At 44.8% G+C, this 23352-nt stretch overlaps 1 protein-coding gene across 2 annotated transcripts in view; it reads right to left on the bottom strand.

The window, feature by feature from the left end:
* Window positions 1-23019, bottom strand: part of FAM168A (family with sequence similarity 168 member A) — a 131431-nt gene extending 108412 nt beyond the window's left edge. The window contains exon 1 of one of the 2 annotated variants that reach the window (XM_017727109.1): window positions 22960-23019. The gene's annotated coding sequence lies outside the window, so the exon portion shown is untranslated. Of the gene's footprint in view, window positions 1-1678; window positions 1765-22959 lie in introns of those variants that run through there. The other variant, XM_017727108.1, reaches the window with a different exon arrangement.
* Window positions 23020-23352: the final 333 nt, after the last annotated feature.

Here is a 23352-nt window from a genome sequence, read left to right as displayed (position 1 = left end):
AACATAAAACTGTTGAAGAGGAGACAGCTGTAGAAATTAAAAATGAGCCTTGTAAAAGCACAAGAAGTATTTTCTAGCCCAGATAGGAAAACCATCCATCCTTTTCCACTCAAAAAGAAAAGAATAACCAGCAGGAAGATGATCTTTCTTCCATTTGGACAAATAAAATTTCACAAGGTTACTGTAGAGAACAACCCAGAACTGGCAAAATGGGAGAGAGGAGAGATAATCTAATAGGCCTTTTCTATCTAATTTTTATGATTCTTATGAAAAATGACCTGAATAAGTGAAGTTATTTGCCCTTGTCCTCTTTGTTCATATTGGATTTAGTCATAAGGGAAATCCTGCCAAGGATAGTATGTTTTACTCAATTCACTACCCTTTGTGATTGCTCTATAAAATATTGGATACATGATAGGAAAGGTTAGGGAGGTTTGGGGCGGGGGTTTTTTGCAACGGAAAAAGAAGGAACACATTGAGCACTTGCTGGCAATAAAAATAAAGACAACAAGAACTGATGGAATTTTCTGAGGAGAATGTTTATCTATCAGTCCATGTTCAAAGGATTGTATTTAACCCGAATATGGTATAACTTTAAAAAAAAAGCAATTGAGTATTAAACAAACAGGCTCTTGCAACATTTCAGTTCCAAGTAGGTCACAAATAACACTGGAGTCAGAAGCTCCATCTCTCTGCTGCACAGACTCTGTAATTGCCAGAAGCTGAGGTTTCCTTTGAATTCCCAGTATTTATTACCCTGCTACTTTTGGACTCTCGCTGTTAATCGTATGGTTACACTGCTCCTGCTATTGCAGCACAAGGCAAGAAACCAGAACCTGCTCTTCCAGCCTCTGCTTTTGCTGTCGCTGACTGATCCTACACTGAGCTGTGAGTCCCCTTTGCCGACTCCTTCCGTGGAATCCATCCCCAGCCCCAACATCTGTGCCGACAGAACCTGGGTCACGCACAGTGCAGCCTGTGAGCCATAAATAACACAGAGAACTCTGGCAAAGCCCAGGTGCAGCTGGTCACGAGCACCACCAACCCGTTCTTGGGGACTCCAACACACTGAGGTTGTTTCCTTAAAGCTATAAAGGCCAACCATAATGATGCAGGATCTGTTAAATCCTGGGAACGTGTTCCCTGTGCACCCCACTCCACATCCAAGCTGTGTTGTAAGATTCCAGGGAGACGTTTGGGCATTTCTCTCTTACCATTCAATCCTAGCCCAAAAACAAGAGCCTGGGAACTTGCAGCTGTGCCATATTGTAATAAGTGGTGTCAAAAATTCCAAGCAAATGAGTACCACATGTCTGGGAAGCAGACCCTTTTCCTGGGCTGACCTTGGAGGCTGAAGGGCTGCCCCTTTCCTGACAAAAGGATTGCAGGAAGAAAAACATCCCAAGTGCCACCATGTAACCGCATGGGTGAGATCCTGCAGCCCTTTGCCACAGAGAGCACGAATTGAGTGTTCGGGATGAGAGCGGATCCCATTTCTCAAGAGCTTCCCTAAAAGCTGAATGGACTCCCACAGAGTGGCTCTTAGTACCTCACAGACTTTGGTTTTTTATGGGGGATTCTCTAAATCACTGCTGCTATCGCATCCCCCATGGATTTATTAAGGCTGTTCTTGGAATGCATACTGGGAGACAAAGGCAGAACAGAAGCCCTGACTCACCTTGTGGAGGTTGGATTTTTTGCTGCCATTGGAAAGATGGACATGCTCCTCTCCAGCTGTGTCAGACATGAGCATCAGAAGGCCTGGAAATTATACATGTTACTCCTTAACCTCTTTCACAGCAAGGTCCTCCTGACCCTTTACTTGGGATTAAATTACACACATTTACAAAAACTAATTGTCTACAACGTATTCCAATTACAAGGCTAATTATACTTATCTAGCTGTTGCCTGACCGACTTGGTCTGGAATCAAACCATGCTTTTTGCTTTATTCCATATTAAATTCGTCTGAAAGGCTTTCTGGAGTTCTGCAAGTTCAGAAATAGATAAAATAGAAGCATCTGAAGTCTGAGCAGATAAAAAGCCAGGCCAACACAGAAGAGCTTTCCAAGCGCGCATCAGAAGGATCCATCAGGATTTAATAAATCTTGGACTCAGTATCTTTACTTGAATATTAATTGTTTCCAAAAGACAAAAAAAACCTGCTCAATTCCAAGCTTCAGGAGGGTCTTTCATCTGACCAGAGGATTATGTCAGTCCCTCCTGATCTTGGAACATGTAAATCCATTTTACACTACTTTGCTTTTTGGAAACTCTGAACAAGTCTATCAAAACCTTGCAGTTACATATTAAGGCAATAATTACAATCAAACATTTGTGTCTAAATGGGTTTAAAGCAATATGGACCACTGTGCTCTAAGGACAGCAGTCAATGACTCCACATTCAGCTGGCAGCCAGAAACAAGGAAAACGGGGCTGATACTTGGGCTTGTCCAAAACAACCATCAATGACTTGAGTAACACCACAGGCTGATGTGAGGAGGAATCACAGGATGGTTTGGGTTGGGAGGGACCCTAAAGATTGTTAGAACTCCAACCTGGCCTTGGACATTTCCAGGGATCCAGGGGCAGCCACAGCTGCTCTGGGCACCCTGTGCCAGGGCCTCCCCACCCTCCCAGGGAGCAACTCCTTCCCAATATCCCATCCAACCCTGCCCTCTGGCAGTGGGAAGCCATTCCCTGTGTCCCGTCCCTCCATCCCTTGTCCCCAGTCCCTCTCCAGCACTCTTGGTGTCCCTTTGGGCAGTAGAAGGCTCTGGCTGGCCAGTCAAGAGAAGTCATTAATGCCCCAAACTGCACACAGCACAGGACTTAGGAAAACCAGGTGAGGAAGCCAGACTTCTCTGATCTGGCAAGGAAGAGATTAAGGACAATCTAAGCCCAGCCTGCAGCTCCCTAAACAGCAGCTACAAAGGTGACAGAGCACCGGCATTGTGAGCTCTGCAGGAGCCTCTTCTAAGGCAGCCCAGAGCATCTTGCCCACCGTGCTCAGGATCAGCCCGAGGATCAGATGAAGTCCAGGGAAGAAGGGATGCCATTCCCTCTTTGCCTGCTGCATGGACTATGCCCCAGTGAGCATCAGCTATGCCCCATCAGAGCAGCCTCAGCAATTAACACCCTCTTCTCACCCATCAGTTCCTTGTGACAGAGTTCATCCCATAAGGAATCACAGTGCGCATTTAGTTTTCGGCTCAGAATTTGCACCATCTAATTTACTCATAATTAGCATAGATGATCTAATATTCCCTTCTGATCTTAATTCCCACCAAACCCATCAAATTCAATCTCCCTTTTTGTACACAGACTACAAAAGCTCGAGTCATTGCAATTCCTAACTGGTTCCACAGTGGTGTAAACAAGAGACTTAGACCCTTAAATTTCCAAAGAGCTTGAAGGCAGCATTGCATTAATGAACCTCCTGGAACAACCATGTGTCTGTGAAGAAGAATGTCAACCACTTGTATGGCAGCCTTTGAAGGTCTCTCCAAGGAGGAAACGAGCCATCAGCCCGGACAAATTCCCCAGCTGGGTTTTGATGGATCACAAGACAAACAGATCTGTACAAAGAGACGCTGAAATTGTTTTACAAGGCCTGGTACCCCTGACCTCGGCCCAATTCTGTCCTGCTCCGCTCACACAGCCTGCTAAAAACCTCGTCAGGTGGGTACACAGGGATTTGGCAATGCAAAATGTTTGTGACAAAATCCAAGCACCAAGAGAGCACTTCAATATCTGGGTAGAAGAAGGGAGAAAAAAGCAACATCTTTCATGTGGGCGATTTGATGTTTATCTTCCACGCCCTACAAGCTGAGACAGGTTCACACCTTATACTTGCTAAAACAATCCAAAAGAGGGACTTTGCACAAGGACTTTGCTGGAGGGACAGGACAGGGGAGAATGGCTTCCCACCGACAGAGGGTAGGGATAGATGGGATATTGGGAAGAAATTGTTCCCTGGAAGGGTGGGCAGGCCGTGGCACAGGGTGCCCAGAGCAGCTGTGGCTGCTCCTGGATCCCTGGAAGTGTCCAAGTCCAAGGCTGGACAGGGCTTGGAGCACCCTGGGCTAGTGGAAGGTGTCCCTGCCCATGGCAGGAGGTGGGAATGGATGGGTTTTAAGGTCCCTTCCAACCCAAACCATTCTGGGATTCTATGAAAACACCTGTCAGATCACTCCTGCTGTGACATCCCAGTCTGTTCTGGGAGAAGGCTGCTGCTTTTCTCAGGAATTCATCAAGTGGAAAGTAGTTCTATGAACACAAACACTTGTGCACCTCACGCTGCATTAATGTGGATTCCAGTTTCCAAGGGAAGTTTGACATTAGTTCCTAGCACACATCATCACTGAAATGTATCACTGTTTCCTACATAATAAAAAATTAAACAAAGACTCTCGAATTACTAATTAGATGCCATTGCTTAAATAAGTGTGCAGAGAAGCAGTGACCAAAATAAAGGAGTTCTAATTTTAATGGAAGGACAACAGTGTACAACTGATATTTGACCAAGCAGGGAGCAGAAATTTCTGTTAGGAGAACAAAAGCACAATTTAAAAAACCAAAAAAACAAGTTGACAAACAAATTTTTAAATCGGCAAGCTGGGATTCTTGATTTAAATACAATTAAAATCAGCAACAGATTTAAAAAATAGATTTTAAAACAGAAGTAGGTAAATGAAATGACCATTTCCTCTCCCAGCAGACAAAGCTCCAGGATCCCCTTTGCCAAAAAAATAGGAAGTTTTAAGAGAAATTGAGTATTTAAAAGAAATGACACCTATTGCAGCCCTTCCTCATATAAAATACAATAACAATCCAAAATACTGATTACAGAAAACAATAAAAGGAAGGCAAAAGCTACCTTAAATAGGATGGTAAATGGTAAAATCCAGCTCTCCCACCCTTCCCCACCAGGAATGCAGCCACATGCAGGCTGTGTCTGTACCCAGGAATACAAGAGGAAAAATTAAAAACCGGGTGTAATGACAACAAACAGAATGGAAATGGAATCCATTCAGATCCTCCCACTATCGAATTCCTTGGATGACGACTGTTGCAATGGGCATAAGTTCAAAATACAAAAATCCAGAAGATTAAAGACGTCGGTTCACTGCCACTCTACCTTTGCTAGGGCTGTGTGAGGCACTCAGGGAGTTCAGAGCATGATAAAACCCAGCTTTTTCTTCAGTGCTCACCATTACTTTTGAGTGGCACCAATGCCAAACCCCAGAGCTACAAGGGCTTCTGTGCCATATAACTAATCCCTGCAAAATTTTTATCCAAGAAGCCTGAAAACAGCCTTGCAAGGGAAATATCAATCATTCCTTTCCAGGGACATGGAAAACAAAAATCCAGACAAACTACAGATCTTGCCCCAAGTCACACAAGAACTCAGCTCCTGTGTCATGCACAGTCCATGCTGAGTCCCTGCTTTTGTCTTTCCCTTGCCTTGATGGGAAATCTCTTGCCATCTCTTCCCCTTAAAACTAAAAAAATACCTTGGCACACTGCAAAAGAGTTCATTTCCAAGAGAGAAAAACATAAGTTTGCCTCTGACAACTGTTTTTTAGATTGAAATATCCTCTTGAACAAGAGAATTTTCCATACTGGAAAGGTGTGAAAAGCTCTCCAGCTTCTCCTTGCCAAGTTTTAATCAGTATAATCCAGGACTAACTTCCCAAGCATAGACAATGGGGAGGTTTTGGGTTTTCCCAGTCCCACAGGGAGTTCTGCTGAGGGATGAATAAAACAGGTCAACTCTTGCTGCACTCTGTGGGCTCCAGCAGCTCCATCCATAATTCATGATGTTGACACATCTACCTGCTGCTTGGGGAAGATGAGCACAGGCACACATGACATGGGGAAGAGTTTTTTTCTTCTTACACTCTCATTTCCACTCTCCCAACAGAAAATAAAAAAAAAATGAAGAAGCTGAAGAAGCAGAGTAGGGATTAATCCCAGAAGAATAAATTTATTGCTTCCACGCAAGCCCCTGGCTGTCCAGGAGCACATGTACACTCACAGAAAGCAAGCCTTACATATTATATTTAAGAGTTAAACATGGCCATTTACCTTTGTAATGATCGGTTTGAAACTTCAGGGAAACAGGCATCCCTGTGAAATGGGATACATCCCTGGGAAACGTCAACAGCCAAGAGTGTTTAGATGGTTCAAAACTGAATGTTGTCAAACATGGAAAACTTCTGAAGTCTGGTAAGTGGGGAAAATTGACTATAGGAAAGTGTTTAATTTATACAATCCCAGAATGGTTTGGGTGGGAACGGACCTTAAAGATCACCCAGTTCCAACTCCTGCCATGGACAGGGACACCTTCCACCAGGTCAGGTTGTCCCAAGCCCCCTCCAGCCTGGCTTTGGACACTGCCAGAGATCCAGGGGCAGCCCCAGCTGCTCTGGGCACCCTGTGCCAGGGCCTCCCCACCTCATAGGGAGCAATTTCTTCCCAATATCCCATCTAATCCTGCCCTCTGGCAGTGGGAAGCCATTCCCTGTGTCCTGTCCCTCCAGCCCTTGTCCCCAGTCTCTCTCCAGCTCTCCTGGAGCCCCTTTAGGCCCTGCAAGGGGCTCTGAGCTCTCCCTGGAGCCTTCTCCTCTCCAGGTGAGCACCCCCAGCTCTCCCAGCCTGGCTCCAGAGCAGAGAGGCTCCAGCCCTGGAGCAGCTGCGGGGCCTCCTCTGGGCTCTCTCCAGCAGCTCCACATCCTTGGATGTGCTGCTGGCCCCAGGGCTGGAGCAGCTCTCCAGGTGGGGTCTCACCTGAGCGGGGCAGAGGGGCAGAATCCCCCCTCAGGCCAGGGCATGGGGGTTTCTGGGTGCCAGTGCATGTGGCCAGAGCAGGGCCAGCTTTTGATCCCCCAGCACCCCCAAATCCTTGTCCCCAAGGCTGCTCTCCAGCCGTTCCCTGCCCAGCCTGTGGTTGTGCTTCATGCTGTGTTAACTCCAGGAGGGCTCCCTCTCCCCCGAGCAAGCGCCGTGGCCATTAGCACACGATGACAAGCTGGGGTCACGCTGTGGAACACTCCAGCATGTGGAGTATCACGCATTTAGTTTGTATGCAATTAAGACCATTTCATTGTCTCATCAGGTTCCCTGCGATACCCAATTAAGTAATAACACAAGGAAAGTGCTCTTAATTAATGAGGGAAATGCTCTACAAGCTAGACACAGGTGTGTGTATCTGAAGTATGGCCTGAAACAGTTGAACAGATCATTTAATCTTTATTAAAAAAATCCCCACTCAAATTTGTATCTAATTACCTCAATAGCAGGATTCTTTCTGATTTCTTCCAAGGGGGTTAAATTTCTTTGCAATATTCAACAATCAAGTGGTTTACAAAAGACTCAAATTAAAACTGACACTTGGAGTGCAAGAGCGATCACAATTTACACATCGTTATTCTGGGGATGGTTTAAACCATCTTTCTCCTTGCAGTGTTTTTACAAAATCAGTCTCCTCTATTGATATTGAAGGAGCACATTCGTGTTTATTCTTATACCAGCTCTGCTATTTGGGTTGAGCTAAATGAAAGCCCATCCCCACTGTTAGATTAGTCAAGGCAACATCTTTTAAAGAAAGATACCGAAAAGGGCAGAATATCATCCTAAGTCTCGTCCTTACACGCTTCAGTGAACGGAACAGCAAAATTTAACTGCAAGAAATGACATTTCCATCAAGTGCAGCAGTTTTGTACCCCAATTTCTTCAGCTAAGTGAAGTGGACGTGTGTCCTTCAATGCATTAAACACACAGGGCCATTCTACAGAACTGGAGGGAAAGCTGTGAAGCCACTGGAGCTGGTATGGATAACTTGGATAACCTTTATCTCCCATTTCCCATTGCTTGGTTTCAGTGACATTCCAACCCGAATCAGTCGGAATTATTCAAGCCACAGTTTTCTACCTTTGTGTCTCACTTGTTCTGAATGTCACAGATTTCAGCCCTGGAACAGGTCTGACTCTTCTGAGACAAAGGACTCTTCCATTCCCCTACAACTTAACCAGGAGCTATTTCAGGATGTTGGAATGGAAATCACACACAGGAAAGTCACAAGGCCTTATCTGAGTATTTTTTTTATCCTAAAATGTGATTACCCTGGGTTCCAATCCAAGATATTCCATGAACTCTGAGCACTCCTGTGTCAATAAGCTCCCCTGCTCATTTCCAGCCTCGTCTTTCCCCTCCCTACCAGACCACCACATCTGGGTGCAACACTCAAACATTGGCAAAATTCTAAATTTCTTCCCCCAACTGAGAATCAAGCATGGAAACAAAGTCCTAAATTCTGATTTTAGGAGCAGGAATTGCAAGGAGCATTATTTGCAGGGAGTGAGGCACATAAAAATCTGCCCTTGCCTTTCTTCCCAGATCCTCAGGCACAGTCACCTTTCCCTAGGAGATCAGCCTTCCACCTGTTCAGCTCTTTTTTCCCCAGAGAGCAGAAGAAACCAGCTTTCTAGAAACTCAGATCTTACTCACAGCACAAGAAAAGTCTTTGATTTTTAAAAAATACTGTAAAAAAATTTCAAAGTACCTATCCAGGCTACAGCAGCCTGTCCAAAATCTTCTACAGCAGATCCCTATGGGGAAAGGTTGGTAAAGAGGACAGAGCTGTCAACCTGTACTTTCATAACCTCCCACCCTAGTTTTTCACCACAAGGTTCTTCCCTAAGCTCTGCATTTCTTACTTCAGCTGCTCATTTTCAGCTCTTGAAAGTTTCGGTACAAAGGAGCCACGGAGACAATTTTTTCTCTTTGATCAATCACATCCCACTGTTCAGAAAACAGGCTCCAAACCATTAATCTTGCTTATGTTATCCAAATGCTTGCTAGGATCTCATCTTTCCTATAATTTATTTAGCACTGAGTCCCTTGACAATACATCTGAGGTATTCTTAGATCACTTCAAACATCAGTCAGGCCAGGAGTTCTGATGGCGAGGCAGAACTGGCAGGGATGAGTTTTAGATGCAGACAAAGACTGATCAATGCACATGGCACTTTTTCTGGGAATGCCATGAATAGTGTCCAGCTGTCCCTCGGTGAAGTCTGGCTTCAAGGAGCACAAGGGATCACCTGGAGACAGCCAGGTACTACAATACATCACCTGGAGCCAGAGGATTTCAATAGAAGCTTTGTCTTGCTGCTCACAGGATTCTTGCTGCGTCGTTTTACCTGGTGCTGACACACACTTGAAACTCCATTTTATACAGTTCCCTTAGTTATTTTCCTAGGACACAGCAGCCAGAGGTGAACACTCGGGATGAGATCGATTTGGGGAGAAAGGAAGTCTACACATGGTTTGCATACAACAGCAATTATTGCGGTGGTTGCACCACATGAGTCCCTCCCTCAACTGGTCCTGAGTGGAGACCCACCAGACACCACCCACCTCATCATCACATTCCCAACCAGCCCAGGTTTCCACAGGTATTTCACAGCTCTGAGAGATTCTCTCATAGAATGAGGGAGCTGGGGAGAAAAGGAGGCTCAGGGGGGACCTTCTGGCTCTGCACAAGTCCCTGACAGGAGAGCAGAGCCAGGTGGGGTCGGGCTCTGCTCCCAGGGAACAGGGACAGGACAAGATGAAACAGCCCCAAATTGTGCCAGGGGAGGTTTAGATTGGATATTGGGAAAATTCCTTCCAGAAAGGGCTGTTCAGCCCTGGTACAGCTGCCCAGGGCAGTGTTGGAGTCCCCATCCCCAGAGGGATTTCAAAGCCGTGTGGATGCGGCACTTGGGGACGTGGGCCAATGGTGGCCTTGGCAGGGCTGGGGAACGGTTGGACTCCATGGTCTTGGAGGGCTTTTCCAACCTGAACAATTCCATGATTCTATATAGGGGGATACATCTATCATATAAATATAAATATAAATCTTTTTAACCTTCACTCTCAGCAATCCAGTTCTATTCCCATATTCACCATGTGCTCCACAACATTTTCGGGCTTGTCTCCAGCTCCAGTTAATTTGAGCCGTATCCCAAACCCACCCTTCCCACAGTGCCATCCTCCACAGGAATTTTCAACCAGAACGAGGCGGTAATTTTACCGTGAGGGTTGGCCCACTAAATAAAATCAAATGCTTCAATCAGCAAACTCCATCACCCCCTCACACAACCCCTGTGCCACGGCCAGGGGTGAACGGTGCCTGGTGCCTTCCTGCAGCTCTTTCTGCCCGGGAAGAAAATACTGTTCGTATTTTCAGCCATTTAAACGTCACCCACAACCAACCTAATCCTTGACAAGAACATACCCTGCCCTGGTCTCTGTAGTTTTAAAGGAAAAGTGATCAATTTTAGATATAAGTGCTCTTTTCCTTGGATCATCCCTCCCAAAAGGCAGTTCACCTTTAAAGGGTTCCCCTTTTAAAACTCCAACTTCCTTGGATGTATGGGAGGGCACTCGGTGCCTGGAATTTTCTCTGGGATGCTCCTGCAGTCAGACTCTTCCTCTGATAAGCCAAGCAGACTTAGCTCTGTGTTTCTCTCTGTGTGTTTTTTCTAGTTCTCAGACTATTTTTGCGTTTCTTCCGTTCCCCTACAACTTAACCAGGAGCTATTTCAGGATGTTGAAATGGAAATCACACACAGGAAAGTCACAAGCACCAAATACAGAAATGAAATCTGTTCTCTTCTAAATATTTTCTTGCTCATACACCTAAAAATTTTTTTTTAAAAATTTTAATTTCCCTTTTTTTTGCTACAGCATCGCTGCTGGTGTTTACATCCACCTGCTCTGAAATCCCTTTGAGCACCACTGCTCATAAAGCAACTCCCTCCAGCTCTCTCAGAGCCCCTTCAGGCACTGGAAGGTGCCCTAAGATCTCCCTGGAACCTTCTCCTCTCCAGGCTCCCAAAATCCTGTTGCATCCACTGTTAGTTCCTTGAAACCTTTCTAAAACCCATCTATCTGACCACAATAACCCCTTTTTAATATGATTAATATAATATTTATTTGCTAACATCCTGCCAATTTTCTCCATCAGAATATCACTTGGTACTTAAATGCTTCCCTGGATCCATCCCAGAGGTTCCAGCAGGGCACCAGGTCTGCAGGAAGGCAGGACCAGGGTTAGTTCTCAGTTCTGCTGCTCTGCTTTGAGCTACTTAATTGAAAACAGTAATTTAAGCACAGTCAACTCGATTTAATTTCCTAGTGATGACAAAAACTGGCAACCGATTTAGGCATCATTAACTTAAAATCGGTATTAACTTGACTTTAAGTAGAAATCAGATCTGCTCTAGCAGGACTGAGTTCAAGCCTTTAAGCTCCCCTTTATTCATTGGGGTTTGGCTGTCTCTGGGTGCTCTTATATAAAACCATTTTTAAGAGATGTTTATTGTAGACAGGGCAGAATCCTGAATGGTAAATTGAAATCAATAACCTTTGAAAAATGGATTTTCACAACTTTCCTGATCTATGGATTTAAAGAGACACAAGTTTTGAGAAACTAAATAACCCAAAGTGAAAATCCACATAAGAAAAACAACCATGTCTTTAACCTCTAATGATGGCTTCTCACCCATTCTGTAAAGACTGTATTCAGAAATAAATCTCAGATAATCTGGGATGATGGACATGAAACAAAATCTTTTCATTTTCCACTTTATTTTAGCATGTGAGAACAAAATTCTGAGGGTTTGCTAATAATGTGTATTACGGACACGCTGCCAAGGAGGAATAAATTATCCCTGTGTAGAAGAATCCCTCTAAGATGAAACACTGAAGGAACAGCAATTTTAATGGATCAGCTCGATTTTCCGGGCATTTTGGGAAACAAAAGCGGCTTTAAAAATAAGGTATCTACACACTTTTTTCTTCTGAAATTAGAGTGACACAGTTATCTTGAGAAAACTATTTTTAAAGGCTTCCAGCTCTCTAACTTCCCTGGGTTATCTGATAACACTCTGGCTTCACTTCCCAGTGTTAATTGGGTTTGTTCCTGCGCTCCTGTGTGCTGCCTACAAATACAAAAATGAACCAAATCAGGCAGAAACCATCAGGGTTAATTATAATCAGTACCAGCATCTCGAGTGCTATTTGTGGCAGCAGTGGATTTTTATTCGCTCTCAGAGTATGAGCCACTCAGTAAAACAAACACAGAAGGGAACTCAGGAACTGTGTCCCCATGGATTCAGGTGCTTTTTGGGAAGGTTTAAAACACGCTCTCTGAATCCTCTGAGCAGAGTCTCTGTTTGCCCAATTTTTGTGGCTTCTTACTGTATCCACCTACTTGAAACGAATGTAAAATGCCTGGGGGTTTTATAACCTCTCATGCTGCTGATCCTTCCTACTGTTACCACTCTGGCAGGAAACACGACTCCCAGAAAACTGCTCCAATTAAAACAGATTTCCGCTCTCCGTACCAGGAATAGACTCTGGATACTCCCCAGTAACTTTAAAATGGATACTCCCATTAAATTATTTCGATATAAAAAGATTTGCAGACAGGACTGATATCCAACTAAGCATCTTCATGAGAACACATCTTAAGCAAATTTAATATCTGGGGTTTTTTCCACTCCCTCTTTACTTAATGGCAACATCCCTAAAAGTACGACAGCTCCTGGTGTCTACCTTGAGGCAGGAAAAGAAACACTGCCCTGTTTTCTCCTCCCTCAGGCCAGCCTGTGTTCCTGGAACCCTGCCGGTATCTCCAGAGGGCAGGCGGAAACCAAAAGCCAAAAAATAAGGGATTGTTTTCCCCAGCGTTCTTCCCACTATATTTGGGTCAATAGAAACACCCACAGAAAGCAAGGAATATGAAAAAATGTGGAAAAAATCATAAAAAGGTAAAAATCATAGGAAAGTCAGGTAAAACCTAACCTAAACTGAAGACACAACTTCCTCCAGGAAGAAAACTCCATGATCCATAAGCCCCATGGCTTATCCTGATAGCCAGAAAATCCTGATAACACCAAGAAAAACATATTCCAGAATCAATGCCCTCCCTGCCCCAGGAGGAAACTCTGCTGAGGTCCTTTCAGATTTAAAAACAAGATCATCAACGAAGTAAAGCCCAGCTAATCCTGACTGCCAGCACAGTCCTGGGAAGAGAGGTCTCACACAGAGAGAAGATTCAAACCAAGGTTTTCACAGATCAAAGGCAGCAGCCTGAACTGCAAGCCTGAGCAAGGGTGACACCAGAACAGTCCCCACAGCCCTGATGGCACATGAGAGACATTTCCATGTGGCAGGAATCAATTGGCTCTGAAACCTGTATAAAACTATATTTAAAGTTAAAGGGCACAATAAAGGAGCCCAGCCACAAAGAGTCCAAACCTTCCCATTCCCTCCTGTGGCAGAGAAGGGGGGAAGTTGTCACCATAGCATCTTCCAAAGTTTCATTTATCTATCTCAGCAAGTACAGACATTACCAACCCTTTTTGCCCTGTTCCAAATGGGAAACTGAGACACTGCTCATGCAGTTTGGGAACTAGAGAGAAATTTGGGGCATGGAAAGGAGCAGATGCCAGTCTTCCACCGTTGGATCATGAGGCCATTGTTCATCCCTAGCAAACTACGAGCCACAACGTAAGAGGTTGGAGATTTGGGTTCTCTGGCAGAGAGCTCTCTCCTGAATGAAAAGTTCAGCATGAGGCTGAAAATTCATCCCAAAGAAATCTCCACTGAGGACAATTCTGCTATGTGGAATTTGGTTAAAGCCAGCAACACTGGCCACAAACAGAGGAAAGAAAGCTTCCCAAGGGCTGAACACAAACACGGAACGTCAGGCTTTGTGTCAGGAGAAGGGGAAAAAACACAAACTGCAGGGAACAGGAGGGAATACGCACAGTCAAGTGCCAGGAGCGTCAGTGAAGAGCACCAGGAAAGCAGGAGAAAGTCAAGGACATCCAGGGAAACACCCGTGGTGAAAGTCACACTAAACTCTGCGCGTGTGCTTAGTGCTGGCGGGAAAAAACGACCTTGGATTATGGAGAAAAATGGTTTCCTGCTGTTTTCTCCAGCCTGTGTTCAGAAACACCGGCCTCTGCAAACACGCTTTGTGGATCAGCACCATGGTCTCCAAGAAATACCTGGCTGCCATGGATTTCCTCTTCCCACAGATGAGCACCAATATTGGCTGGTTGCTCTGGTCACAAGCAGTAACTGCGCCTGCTGGGAGCAGCGACGGCGTCAGCTGGAACCAAGCAGGTGAGAAAAGATTTCAGGGATCCGGGAAAAGAACTCCAAGGGAAAGTCTAAGTCAAGGTCTGGCAATCTTCACACGGTGCCATGCCAGGCTTTTCCTTCCCACTGGCTTGAGGGTGCCAAGAGAAGCTGAGGAGGAGCTGGTAGGAGCTGCCTCTCAAACCAGCAGGATTCTGCTTCCAAGCAGGACAGCGGCTTTTGCCGAGCCTGGAGCTCAGGGAGAGGCAGGAAAAGCAAGCTGCAAATTCCTCTTGCAAACCAGTGCCTCAAAATGCCAATGCTGTTTGCTCCACACTGCATCCACAGGCTGTCAATCCCTGAGCTAAAAGATGCATCCGGTACCAGATACAAGAGAAGGCCCCAAAAGAATCATGGAACTGAACAAGGCTGCGTGACTGATGAGAAAATATTTGGATCTGAGTGATGGAGCAATACTGGAGGGAAGGGAGAGACCATGAATTGCAGAGCCAGCATCTTTCCCACTAATAAGACACCTTCCCAGATGAAACTGCTGATGCATCCAGGAAAGGCACAAGCTGAACACAGGAGAAGGACACTTAGAAGGGGAAATGAGGCACAAAGTCAGACAAGAGCTTTCATTAAAAAAATGAATTTTCTGTTGCTATATATGGATGCAGGGAGTCTGGATAACAAGCAGGAACAAATGAAATCCTGGCCAGCAGTAAGAAAAAAATGAGCACGTGACTGGACTTGAAAATCATTAATCCCATGGTGTTCAGATACGAAAGGAAGAGATGGCTGCAATGTATCCTGAAAAAAAAGGTGGGAAGGCTCACCTCTCTGACAGTTATCAACACTGCGGGAAAACTGAATTTCCAGGGCAGAAACTTGGTGTGTTTTAATGGGTGAAGCCAGGAGGAGGTTCTGGGAAGCACCAAAAGAGGTGAGTCCATACAGGGAAAAAACCCTTGGGGGGTTATGGAGGAGACAGGAGGGATGCAGAAACTCTCATGCAGCAAGTAATTACAAGAGATTAGTTTCCCAAAATCACAGGTGACAAATTGTAACACCAAGTAACTGATTTGGGCCTCGTTACAAGCAATAAAGCTGCAGAAATCACTGGACTGGAAGCCTTGACAGTGCAGAAAAAGAACAGGCTCATATTTAACTATATCTAAGTCTCGTACTTCAATCAAGATTGCAAAATGTCTTGAGTTCAATAATTGATTTTAACCTGTACGATGTTTGTACTTTTTAGTTAGCATCTTAACAAAATATCAACATAATCACAGGCTCATAAAACCATTTGGGTTGGAAAAGACCTCTAAGATACCGAGTCCGACTGTAATGAAAATTGGCATCACTTGATTTGGCACAAATACAACGTAGCACAGGAAAAATTAAGGAATTTGCATATAGATGATCCACTCACCAAGTTTCAAAGTGCTTGTGGGATCAAAAAGGAAACAGCTCCAGAGTGAAGTTTGAAAAAGCTTCTGAGGCAAATCAGAGCTTGCACTCCCCTCACAATCAATGGGAAGACACCAGAAAGATTGTTTAACAATTTATATGAAAGCAATTACAGGATACAGCAAAAATGAAACAACATGGATGAGTCAAGACCAAAACAGCCTGGTGAAACCCAATAAAGACGAGTGCAAGAGCAGTGTACATTGTGCAGGTGGAGAATTCCCAGCTGGACTGATGGACAGGAGAAAACAACCCCGAGGGGATATCAGATCACAAGTAAAATGTCAACAATACAATGGAATTACCAAAAAAAAAAAAAAAAGAAAGAAGGGAAAAAAAGGCACTTCAGATTGTTTTAAGAGTGCCATGTGGAAACCAGCATTATTTCGTTTTATACAATGCTGACAAGGCCTCGCAGTGCCAAGTCTGAGGAGGGAGAGAAGTAAACACACCAGAGCACAGAGGAAAGCTGAGGAAATAATAAAGAGATTTGGATACAAAATGATCCATAGGAACACATTAAAGGACCTTGCCAGCCTGGAGGAAAACAAACTGGAGGAGGATGTAACATGCTCCCATCAATGACAGCAGAAACAAGGGGATGTGTTATTCAAAGCAAAGTATCTTCATTTCTCAGAGATCACAAAATCCCAGGATGGCTTAGACTGTATGGGGCCTTAAAGATCATCCAATTCCACCCCCTGCCATGGGCAGGGACACCTTCCACTACCCCAGGCTGCTCCAAGCCCCATCCAGCCTGGCCTGGAACAATTCCAGGGATCCAAGGGCAGCCACAGCTGCTCTGGGCACCCTGTGCCAGGGCCTCACCACTCTCACAGCCAAGAATTGCTTCCTAATAGATCTAAGATATTGGAAAAGCTTTTAGCCAAATTGGTTAAGCACTCACTGCCAGCTTCCTGAGGAGGCTTGCACCTCCAAGACTGAAGATTTTAAGGAAAAATTAGAAATACATTCATTAAGGCTGCTCTAGGGACACTTTAGCTTGCCTTGAGAAGGTGAATGAACTGGGAAGCCCCCCAAGGTCTCTACCAGCTCTGCATTCCAGTATGGAATGATGCCCCAGAAGCCCAGGATGTTTGAAAATCATCCTGGGAGTCCTCCAAGAGTCCTCCAATATTTCAGAGACCCCAAGGGCTCATTTGCAATATTTTTCAGAATGCAGGAGAAAATTTGGAAGACAAACATCTCCAACATGGCTACATCATGGGAGGGCCAAACACCAAGTAAACACCAATCAGTCTGCCAGACATAGGCTCTGGACAAAATAAGGGAAATCTGAATCAGACTCGATCTGGACTTAAAAAGAACAGGAGTGAAATTAATGACAGTCAAGTCAACATTATGGAAAATAGGCCTTGTCAAGCAAAGCTGACTTCATCCTCCGAGGAGATCCAAGGTAATAAAGGCAAATGCTGCAACGTGACAGGCAACCTTTTGAGGATGACGTCCCAATTAAAAAATTACCACTGTATGTGTCAACAAAGCAGCTGAGCAGATTCAGAGTTGGCCGACGGACAGATGACTAAAAGCAGCCACGCATGGAAAATCACCAGCAAAGTGAGCTGCAGTGGGGTTCTGCTGGGCTTCATCCAGAGCCCAGAACCATTCCAGAGGTCCACTGTAGACCTGGAATCTAAGGAACAAAACTGGAAAGCCAGAGCCCCACAAATGGAACCTGCCCAACACTTTCCAGGCGATGCTGTGAGTTTAACTGGACCACAATCAAAGGCCACTTGGTTGTGGAATTAAGAGTTCCCTCCAAAGGGAAAAGTTACTGGGTACCAAAGGACCTCTGCATTTAGACAAGAATTGGCTTTTGGAAGTAGTAGTTAGAAACCAATTGAAATTACACCTTGGACACTTCCAGGGATGAGGCAGCTACCACCTCCCTGGGCAATCAGCTGTGCCAGTGTTTTACCACCCCTACTGTAAAAACCTGTTCCTTCTTTCCATGCACGGATCTGCCACGCTCGGTGGAGATGTCCCACACTTCCTGGAATCACCCAGGAACCCACCCTGTCCCTGGCATCTGCTCCAGCAGCAGCACGGCTTCCCTGGAAAGCAAAACCACGTGGGCGAGATGCTCCTGAGCTGTTCTGCCGTGTTTGCTTTTCCAAGGGCTCAAACAGAAAGACAGTCAAAAAATTCTTATACAAAGAAACATTTTCTTGAGCTCCTAAATCCATATTAGAAGACTCAGCTATCCAAGAAAGTTCAACAGCTGGGATTTGGACGCTACAGTAAAGAAAAAGAACCCAGTTCTCCATTTATGGCACTGCATTTTAAGGCCTGAAAACTTCTGTTGTGAATGTAAGTCAAGTCAAGAGCAAACTGGAAAATATGTGGAATGCCATCATTTTGTAAAAGCCATTAAAAGTCTCATTAAGTGACACCATACACAGAAAACCGAAGAAAATTATTTGTAGAATAAACTACTACAGAATCAAATGTTTATACAGGGACCTATTCCAGAGTAATTGCATTTCAAATGTTCACAAGCTTCATACAAAATACTCTTCAGCAGGGAAAAGCCCTTAGCACCTGTCTGTCCATACAGACATGACAATTATCCTGGGTAAAATGTCATCAGGAACTGGAATGAACGATCTTACTTTGCCCAGCAAATTGGCAGGAGAAGGTAGAATCATGGAATTGTTAACAGTGGAAAAGACCTCAAGGATCATGGAGCCCCCCAGCACCACCAAGGCCACCACTAACCCATGTCCCCAGGTGCCACATCCACATGGCTTTTCAATCTGTCCCAGGATGGGGACTCTGCCCCCACCCTGGGCAGCCCACGGGACTGTGCAGACTCTTAGGACCTTGTTTAAAATAACCACACAAATCCCCTTGTCCATCAAAAAGCGAGTTGTTATTGCCTATAAATCCAAGCATAAAGAGCTGAATGGAAAATGGGGAAGAAGAAGACCATGCACAAAACTTCTCACCAGTCTTCAGGATGTATTTCTAATCTCAGAATGACAAAACCAACTCATTATCAAATTTAGGGAGCTGGTATCTAACAGCAGAGAAAGCAGAAGCCCAAGCACTGGGCTTTAATTTGTGGCAGATAAAGAGCCTGATGCCATAAAAGAGGCAGATCTTTTTTATTAAGTTCTACAGCAAATTAGGAGGAAAAACCCTGCGGACCCCAAGATGTTATGGTCTATTTTAACTTTTGCTGCAGTCGGCAATCTTTATCCATTTTATCAAAGAATTAGACATGCCTAGCAGGCATGATGGCATCTATTCTATTTTTTTTTTTGCCAGTTTAGTACTTTTCCTCTCATAAAATACTCTAAGCTTGTCTCCAATAATCCTCCCAAATCTCTAACCCTTGCTGAGACAAGGAAGGCAAAAACGATCAGCCTACAAATACACTTCAGCTTTAATCTTCCTATTGAGAAAGTTATTGTACCAAGGCCACGATAAACTCCAGTTTTCTGCTCTGACTTCTCATTTTTCCACTCTCCAGTTCTCCACGTGACTGTTTCAGCCAAGCAGAGGAAGGAGAGACAGGGTAAAGCACAAACAAATACAAACCAGAGGAGGGGAATGTGGGTTTTTTTCAGCTTTTATAAGTCCTATGACGATAATCTCCTAAATGGTTTGCTGGGGAGCGTCAGCAGGCCCACATTTTTTCCTCCCAGAAAGCACAGTCACTTCAAATTCCTGTGCAGTGCTCAGGGTTTTCAGCACATCCATAGTAAACAAAACCCAGAGGAGCTTTGGAAAAATTATCCAAGTCCCACTCACACTCTAAAAATCCGTGCATCCCCGTCATCCTCAACAGAAGATCATTCCCTACATGGTTCTTAAAAATAAACAGCTTCCACAAATTTCAGATCTGCAAGTGCTGGATATGCCTTAAAAGTTGGATCTTTGCTGCCTGGGATCTTAATTACAGGTCTGGGATTCCTGCTTCAGATGCTCATGGCACACCTGCGCCTCAGCAGAAGAAAATCCTGGAAATTCCCAACTGTTGCTTCCCATTCAAGCTAACAAATAAACATAAAATCCCACCTCAAGGTTATCCACCTAACAAAGCACTGAAAAATCAGAGCACAACACAAAATGTGTATCGTAGACATGTTTTCATATTGATTTCATTCTCTCTCTGCCCAGGTGGGAAGTGCAGTCACATCATCCTGCCTTTCTCCAAAAATCAGGTTTACACAAATTTTACTGGGAAAAAATTCCCCCCCCTGTGAGGGTGGGAAGGCCCTGGCACAGGGTGCCCAGAGCAGCTGTGGCTGCCCCTGGATCCCTGGCAGTGCCCAAGGCCAGGCTGGATGGGGCTTGGAGCAGCCTGGGCTAGTGAAAGGTGCCCCTGCCGTGGCAGGAGGTGGCACTGGATGGGATTTAAGGTCCCTTCCAACCCCAGCCATTCTGGAATTATGAATTTGCATAAATAAACACAGCCCTGCCATGACATTCTTCCCTCATATTTAGGGATATCAATGTTTTTGACACAAAAATAGGAACAAAGTGATTCAGTTGAGTGGAAGGAACTAGAAGGTGACACAATTTAACAGCTCTGCAGATCTGTGTCTGTCCAACTGGTATTTGAGTCACACGGAAATAATTCCTGAAAATTTATTCCCAGTTTTAAACAGTGACAGATAAAGATTCAGTATTTTTTAATTCAGAGACTGAAGAGACCATCAACAGGTAAAAAACCAGACTGGTGGGTTTTATTTCCCGTCAGTGAAACAAAAATCTTCATCTCTTCACTGAAGGGATGCATGGCATGAGCATCCAGTAGCATCCAAAGGGACTGGCATTTGAAACTGGCAAAAAGAAAATACCACAGAGTATGACAGGAGCCCTTTCCTCACTCGGTCATTTCAGATCGAATATTCCTATGGACTGGACATGAGAACCTATGGATTTTAAGCAGCAAACCAGAGCCCAGCTGATGAGGAGGATCACAGCACAGGCACGTCAGCGAGCATGAGGGAGCTAATTCGGGACAGAAACAGGGAGAGGAATGCCCCGGCACACGGAGAGACTTCAGGAATTGCAGAGGAAACAGAAAGTACACTGAGCACTTGTGCTGCGGAAAGGGAAACCGGGGGCCTCTGCAGATACCATCAGGCCCCAAAGGCAGGGCTGGAAGACAAATGAAGATCATAATCCGCACTGAAGGGAAGAGCGAGCTCACAAAGGAAGATATAAAAGTTGTGTTTCCCTTTTGACAGCCTCGACAACTGCTTTCCAGAGAGCTGGGAGGCTGCTCCGAGTTCCCGGCTGGAAACACGGGGGGGTTCTGACTACCTGAGGAGAAGGCTCTGAAGCACCTCTGCCCCAGCAAGAGCAGCAAAACCCCTGGATTTAGAGCCAGATGGAATTCTGTTCATGCCACAGCTTTCACAGCAGGTGACCCAGCAGCGACATCCCAGCGGTGAATGTCCCACTTCCCTGAAAGGGAGATCGGTGCCAATCCCACGCCTTGGAGAACTTCCCAAAAGCAGGCACTACCCTGGATTCCACAGACACCTCCCCTGCCTGAGGTGGCTGCGTTCGCACCTCCGTGTCCAAGCGGAGCTCTCCCAGGCAGATCGCATAATTCAATTTAGCCCCCATTCAATTACCATTTTAATTACGCTTTCAGTGCAGGTACCGAAGGCCTTTCACAGAACTGCTGCTCCAAAGCATTCTCACTCTCCTAAGAAATGTTGGCAGGAGCAGCATCGCCTCTCTTCCCTGTTCTATCCCGGTATCCCCGTGGTGGGTTACGGATCACGGGGACCAGGAAAACTTAACTGCAGGGTTTAAAAGTCCCTGGATAGTTCACCTGCTGCAATGCAGGCTTACCATGGGGTTTGACAGATGAGTATCAACCAGGATCAGAAAGCATCTCCCCAAACATCCTCCCTCAGTGATTGTATCCCAGTTATCCCACATACATTTTTTTACAATCTAGATTTCTCACTCCAAGGAATATTTTCTGAACAAATTCCAAACACCTCCACGGCACACTTTTTGCTTCCAGTCCCTTTGTTCCAGAGGATATATATCTATCTGTCTGAAAAAGTGTGTCTTTGCTGACAGCCAGGAATTTTAATCAGCTGAAGAATACACCCCAAACCCCCCAGATCTGGACAATAATATCTGTAACACTTACACTCCCTAAAATAAAGCACGTGATTTGGGAACCCAGATCTGGACAATAATATCTGTAACACTTACCCCACGCTCCCTAAAATAAAGCACGTGATTTGGGAGAGAAAGATTCCTTCTAAAAAACATCCACATTTGCCTTGGTAAATAAAAAGTTGGGATGCATAACTGGGTAAGTTGGTATTTGCAACTCCCAGAACAAAAAGTTAATCAGATTTAATGCAAAATACACAATGCTGGCTGATATCAGTCCTTTTATTACCTATATATGTATAACAAGAATACAGATACAGATCATAGTGGCTGTTGGGGTTTTTTTTTAATAGACTCAACCATAAAGGTCAAGAGAAGCCACGAAACAGTTAAAATTCAGAATCAGAAAGAACTGAAAAAAAAAGAAAATAAGCATTTGGCCTCTTCATACTAATTTCCTTTTTCTTTACATTGCTCAACATCGCTCCTCAATTTGAGTTCTAATCAACAACCACTTCACAGCTCACATTTTATGAAATAATGCAGTTGATGCAATCAAGTCCAGCAAAATGTTTCCCTAAAGATGTTTCCATCATTCACATGCCTTTAAAAAAACACACACATGCACACAAAAAAAGGCTCTGACTTCCTCCATCACTAGTTAACAGCAAAAATAAACACACCACAGCATCTTAAATCATATTTTCATTAAAACAAAAATAGAATCTTTCTGGGGTTTCTTTCTGCTTAGTACAACATGTCTTTGTCCAGGAGAGGGGGGAAAAAAATACCCTCAACCTGGTCATTTTTCTACACTTGACAATAATGAGCACCAAATAAATAAAATTCAGCCTATGGAAATACAAACCATAACCCAAAAGCTCATCACGATGTGCAGTGAGGGGAGAAAATGCCCCCCAAACCCAACCCGGTACAAAAGCTCTTTCTGCTAATGAGTATTTATTTCATTTCCATACTTCCAGGCTCCTCTGCTTTCTATAAAGGACGGAAACCAAGCTCCTTTTTGGCATTATTCACCCACAATGTAGCGATGGACTTCACTGCCCTGAACACCACAATGCCAACAACAGAGCATGCAAGCAATCATTATTAAAAAGAAATTTAAAAAAAAAAAAAGAAGGAAATAATCCACATTTTCATAAAAACGAACGGAATACGCATTTTATACAGGCAGAAAAATCTTAACACCGCCTTGCATTTCCCAACCTGGATGTCCCTGCTTTCATTCCTGTGGATGCTGCGCGCCGACATCCCCCCGCTCACCAAACCCTCTAACCATTTTATAACCATTTAAAAAGCATTTTAACCCCCCAGCAGGGCTGCGGGACGGGGCTGCCGGCCACAGCTCGGCCCTTCCGCATTTTATACAGGCAGAAAAATCTTAACACCGCCTTGCATTTCCCAACCTGGATGTCCCTGCTTTCATTCCTGTGGATGCTGCGCGCCGACATCCCCCCGCTCACCAAACCCTCTAACCATTTTATAACCATTTAAAAAGCATTTTAACCCCCCAGCAGGGCTGCGGGACGGGGCTGCCGGCCACAGCTCGGCCCTTCCCATCGCACGGAGTTGCCGGCGGGCTCGTCAATATTCCCGGCA

The sequence above is a fragment of the Corvus brachyrhynchos genome, unplaced genomic scaffold, assembly GCF_000691975.1.
Source record: "Corvus brachyrhynchos isolate BGI_N302 unplaced genomic scaffold, ASM69197v1 scaffold412, whole genome shotgun sequence".
Lineage (NCBI taxonomy): Eukaryota > Metazoa > Chordata > Aves > Passeriformes > Corvidae > Corvus > Corvus brachyrhynchos.
The sequence above is the reverse complement of the archived record's forward strand: the minus strand, read 5'-3'. Positions and strand labels throughout refer to the sequence as shown.